The sequence below is a fragment of the Podarcis bocagei genome (assembly GCF_964188305.1).
Source record: "Podarcis bocagei genome assembly, chromosome: 5".
Classification (NCBI taxonomy): Eukaryota; Metazoa; Chordata; class Lepidosauria; order Squamata; family Lacertidae; genus Podarcis; species Podarcis bocagei.
Genome location: NC_138129.1, coordinates 70,587,625 through 70,593,624, shown reverse-complemented (window position 1 = coordinate 70,593,624; position 6,000 = coordinate 70,587,625). Strand labels below are relative to the sequence as shown.

Below are 6,000 nucleotides of genomic sequence, written 5' to 3'. Positions count from 1 at the left end.
CTCTCTTCAGCAAAAGTCTTTATTTGGGGGTGGGGGCAACCTGAGGTAAAAGCTTCACAGCTTGTTAGTTCTAACAAGCAAATCTTATTTATTTGTCACAGCAGATGGGGAAGCAAATTGTAACGTGTTAAGAGATGTTGAACACTGTTTGTGTCCAATCCCAACCCTCTCCCTAAAGAAGTGGCAACACCTTCCTTCCACAGCTCTAAATAGCTGGCCATCTCTTAAGAATTAAGCTCCATTACACAATCAAGAGTCTCCAAGAATCCACCCACAACAGGATACGCAGCAGCAACATCGCCAGTTAATATTAAGTTACAAGCTTTGCATCATGAGACTGACTCGCAATAACTAATAACGCAGTTATTATGTGCATGCCACTGTTACCTTGATAATTACGAACACCACTGATTAACTCTGAGAATGTTTCATCTGCCTCACCTACAGGAAGGAAGCCACCAATCTAGGGCACTATTTATGTTGCTATAACAAAAGTTGCCATTCCAGGTAGAAAGTGGCCTAATGAAAGGGAGACGGAGGGAGGTTTGGCAACCAGAGCTGACAAACAGGAACAGCCAAGGCTTACAGGGAACAGGGAGGAGTGACGTTCCCTTTTGCAAAATAGGGTTTGGAGAAACCCTACGCTTCAAATGCACCCCACTCCCAGCATTTTGTGCAAATCCCCCATATGGATTCATGTACTGCTGCAACTCAATTAGAATTAATTGATGGTAAGTGAGGTGACATGCCATTCTCTATTTCCTAGCAGATAGGGGCAATGTAGCTTGTGCCAGGTTGCTTTTGGGTTAGGGTAGCTGGCCAGAGAAAGTGCCATTAACAAAAAAGCCAAGCCTTTTCCCCGAGTACAACCACATTGAGGAGGGCTGCATGCTGCTGGAGTCACAGAGAGGGATAGTGTGTCAGGCAGCATATGCTCTGCAGAAGCAAAGAACTGTAGGGAATGCTCAGCACAGCTGGTTCACGTGCGCTCTCACAACCCTTTGATTCCTATGGAGCGATGCTGACAGATGACACAACTTGGAGCAGTGTGTGCTCACACTGGTTTAGTGGACTTTCCTTGCACATGGTTTAAAGGCTGAGGATGCAATGTTTGGTGTAGTGATGTACTATCAGTCCTTGATAGTGAACAAGAAATGCTGCCATGTATGTATGTATGTATGTATGTATGTAACAGTACTTGTTGTATGTCTCAGGTTCAATCCCTCAAATCTTCAGGTAGGTCTGGGAACGTTCCCCATCTGAAATCCTCTAAGGCTGGTGCCAATTGAAATTGATAATACTGGGTTAGATAGACCAGTGATCTGACTTTATAATATAAGGCAGCTTCCTGTGTTTCTGTCTCCCAAAGTCATCTTTATTCTATGGCATGTCACCATTGCCACCAAATCAAAACATGGAAAGACTCGTTTAGTCTGGTCATATGTGGCCTTGAAAAATAAAATAAATAAAATAAGGCACGGTAAACCAGAACGTATTGAGTCCTCTGCTGAGGCTTCCACAACACAGGACTTTATCTGTGCTAGTCCAAAACTGTGCTCAGTTTTGTATTTTTTATATATTTATATACACATTTACTTATATACATACATCGCCATTTGTATGCTGCTCAATTAACAATGCCTCCTGGGCAATTAATGCTAAAAGTTAAAAACAATACAATGCAATTTACGTGAGCTCTCAAAAATAAACATAATAAAACCAACATACAAAACCAAAGCAAAACAAACAAATAAAAAAAGCAACAGTTAAGCATACATTAGCACGGCAAAGCTAAAAACACTGAAGATCTTAAAATAATCTTCAAATGCCTGGGAAAATATTTCTTTACAAAAGGTTCCTGGGAGAATCTTAAAAAGGCCAAACCCTGGTGCCAAAAAGGCTGCAACGGAAGCGTCAGTTTTACAACACATGCATGCTGAAGTGTAAACAAGCTGCGTCTTCTACACTAGAGCATTATTGCTTGGTTTGTCATCAGATGTGTGTTAATGCATAACTGTCCCATGTACATTGCCTTTCAGATCCCGCTCTTAAGATAAATAAGCCAAAGTGTCCACTGAGAGGGAAGTCGTGCCAATGGCCCACATCCTGATTCACTACAATTCTCACACACACTGCACTTGCAGAGGTGTTCCTCCAACGAGCCCAAAACATCTTTGCTGGCTTCTGCCTGCAAAGTGACATCCCGCTACAGTCTGGCTGAGGTTAGAAATACTCTGTTAAGGCAGGGATGGGGAACCTTAGCGCATCCCCCCATGATGTTGCTGCACTACAGCTCCCATCAGCTCAGCCAGCATGACCAATGGTCAGGGATAATGGGAGTTGTAGTCCATCAACAGCCCGAGGAAGGTCAAAGGTTCTTTATCTTGGGACTGGGCTGTAAACAAAGCACAGAGTACCTGTAACTAGATCAGTCTAATTAAATCCCCCCACTCTATGCTGACTAAAGAGAAAATGCTTTGTTATAGGACACACACACAAACACCCAAAAGCAATTCTATACATATTCAGTGCGGTAACATTGGCTCATTCTGTGTGTGGCTTGGAAATGGCACTCAGCTGTGGGTAAAACTAGCTTTTGTGTCTTTTGCTGATGGGTAGCGATGAAATTAAGCAAGCTGACTTCTTTAACAACACTTCCCACACTACCGGGACACCTTGCTGTTCTTTTTAGAGACACGCTTTGCTCATGCCGGAGAACTTGGAGAAGTTCAAGTGTTGCATAATTACTCAAAGCAGGCCTGAAAACAAGAATATCCTGTTTGGATTCCTGTACGCTCCCTAGGGTAGCTCATCTGAATCTCTGACAGCCTTCGAGCTCCATGAAGAAAACATTAAGGCTCCTTCCTGATAGCAGCTTTATACCTAGAGTTCCTCAGCAGTAGGGCTCTTTAGTCCCAAAGCGTCCTCAGACAATCGCCCCATTGTTTACTTGCTAGTCAGATGAAGCGTTATGTTTTCCCTCACTCTGTAGGGCCTCCATAATCCTAACAGTCATGTTCGCTCAGCAGTAAGCCTAAATATATGCTTCCCAGAGGACTTTCAAAGCCAGGCTATGTAGATTAACATTGCTGAGGTCTGATGCTATCTGTGACAGGTTTCTAACACCATTAACATTTTTAAAAATAAAATAAAATGTGGCCAAGGCTTAAAAATGATTTGCTCCCAATAAATACATTTTTTAGTGGGTCAATTATTAGAATAGTAAGGGGGGGGAGTGATAGTCGATGGGACAGGATCCCATTCAGAATTGGTCTGTCAGCCGCGCCTCATCTCTTTATGTGTCACCATGCCCCCTTTTTTTGATTAAGAAGAGAAAAGAGGAGAGAAAGAAAGAGAGAGAGAGAATAAGAAGCTCAATTGTATATGGGTGAATCAGGAGACTGCACAAACATTCAAGGAACACACATGCCACTACAAATTAACCATTAGCACTGCACGGTATTCATCTTTTCTGTCACACACTGTGGGAAGCATGCCTTATTAGCATGGAACCACGGAGTAATAGTATCTCCATCGACTTAGCATGTCCTTATCTTGGTGGTAAAAAGAGGCAGACAACTGCATATGCAAGCACCCAGCAGACCAGGCCACTTTCCGCTCCCCCCCCCTTTCTCCCACCCATCCCTGGAATTACTCCCTGCAATTTACAAAGAAGAATAAAATAATCCTCAAGCTCATGGCCTTTTCGACTGTTCTCGAGTTTGCCCTGGCGTTTTACTCCGCACAGTGGCGTTTGCATTTTTAATCAGCCATACGCATAAAGCAAACAATGACCCCAATTGCTGCATGGCTTCCCTCGCCCCGTCCCCCGTCCCCAACTGCAGTTTCTCATTGGCTTTGAATTTGAATAGTACACGGGGCCCTTCCTGGAACCCAGATGTCAAATTATAGGCTCTGTCTTATTGTGTGGGGTGGTGGTGGGATGTTTCTGTATGGCAGTGAAGTTCATTGTTAATTCCCCCCCCCTCCCCCTTGCTATTGTGATCCAAAAAATCTGCAAAGGAATCCCCCAAGTTTCATAGTTTCATTTGAATGTGAGTCGGTCTTGGTGCTCCCCCCCTCCCTAAATAAGCAATTAAACTGTTAAAAAGAGAAAGAAAAACCACGCTACATACGTGGTCTTAAAACGAAGCACTTTCAAGATCTGTGCTCAGACTGAGGAGGCAGCTCTCATTTGATGCCTGTGCAGTCTATAAAAAGGCTTGAGAGGGGCCCGTTCCCCCTACCTGGCCCTCCTTACATGCTGTTTTATTTAAGAAATCAAGAGTCTATTTCACAACCACTTTGCCGTATAAAAACCAAACTTTTACAACATAAAAGTGACTTTCAAGGGGAGGGAAAGCTTATTGCTTGTTTCACTAGCTTCTTTTAGCATATACTTGTAAAAATAAAAAAAAAATCTGAATGCCATCCAATTTGGTAAAATCTAATGTAGCAACAAACCAGAGCCTCCCACTGAGCTAAAAGCAGAGCTGGTATTTTAAATGTTATAGGGCTGTAACCTAAGCACTAGAGGTAAGCGTGGGGAGGGGGGCAGAGATGGGGGGAATGTATGACACAGTTGTAACCCAACACGGTGGATTCCCCAGCATAAACAAAATCAAATGGGAACGTGGGGTGGTTTGGCCTTCCAACAACTCCAGTTTCAAAATAGTTACAGATTTGTGCTCCTAACTGAGAAACAAGACTTCACATGAACAATGTGACAACGCAGGGCTCAACTGAAGCCAAAGCTCACCGGTGCTGAATCTTGTGGATCCAGCTTAATGATGGAATGAGCACAAGACATTTTGCTGCCTGAGGAGGACAAGATGGCGCCTCCCCCCCAGTTCCATGTATACAAGCCAACTGGACTGGCATTTGTGTCTTACTTCAACACTGGTTGATGGGGCAGCACACTCCATGACACCAAACAGCAGCAAGTTAGCTTAGGGGGAACAAGGCAGGCTATTTTGCACACCTAGCACTGTCTTCCATGCCTCGCCATGGAAGACGTGCGTGCGCGCGCGCACACACACACACACATCCCACACAGGCCCCTGCTGCCTGAGGCATCTACCTCACTCTGCCTAATGATAGGCCAAACCTTGCTAGGAATTAGCAGGGCATCCAGAAGTAGGCCTCTTGTATAAATTAACTGCGGGGAAGATGTGAACCTACTGAAAGGCAGAGTGATAAGATGCCTAGCATCCCTCTAGATCATAGAAAACTGATGCTTGGGGAAAGTTCAGTCTTTGCCGCAAAATTATACACTATTAAGGATGCCTATCTTGAGAGACGAAGGAAGAATCCAACACCATTCCTCAAACTTTATCTGCCTCTGAACTAAAATTCTGACATTTCTTCCAGTGGTGCTGTGTACTACTCCCATAGAAGCTTCTGGAAAACTGTGATGAGGGAAGGCTACAAAAACAAAATGAATAAAACAAGCCATTGGCCAGCCAGCACAATTGTCTTTTGAAATACGAATGGGTAAGGCACATCTCTGTTATCCGTTGCCTGAAAGATGCAGGCAGACCTTCTCCATGCTTGCTGTCATGAGCATATGTTTTACCATATGCCTAGCGTGCTGTAATTCACCAGCCACTTCCAGTTCCCTCAGCCTGCTTCAAGACAACACGGGCTACAAAACTTCAGTCCATCTCATGTAACTTCTGCCACCAAGCAGCACTTCTCATTGAAAATTCCCTGTCAGCATGCAGCCGCAATAAAGTGCTGGTTTACTTGCAAGCCTTACTGATTTTTCACCACGTCATTTTTGCTCGGACATAGGAACTCTCCACCTTTCTGCTCCACCCTTGCTAAATATGCTGGTTAAAGGCCACCCGATGCAACCTCGAGTATTAAAAAATGGACAGGTTACATTTAAACACCGGGGATTGGAAGGAGAGGGTTGGTTGTGACTTGTGAGGACGTGGGCCCCCCTTTTATACCACCTCAGCCAGCTGCTTCTATAAACAGCCTTCTCTACCTGCCCTT

General features: G+C 44.2%; 1 long non-coding RNA gene across 1 annotated transcript in view; it reads left to right on the top strand.

Annotated features, from left to right (window-relative positions):
- The first annotated feature begins 626 nt into the window (after nucleotides 1-626).
- LOC308586841 overlaps nucleotides 627-6,000 on the top strand; it is a 45,154-nt gene continuing 39,780 nt past the window's right edge. Inside the window, exon 1 of the long non-coding RNA XR_014008090.1 lies at nucleotides 627-731. This is a non-coding gene — a long non-coding RNA (uncharacterized lncRNA). The remainder of the gene's footprint in view (nucleotides 732-6,000) is intronic.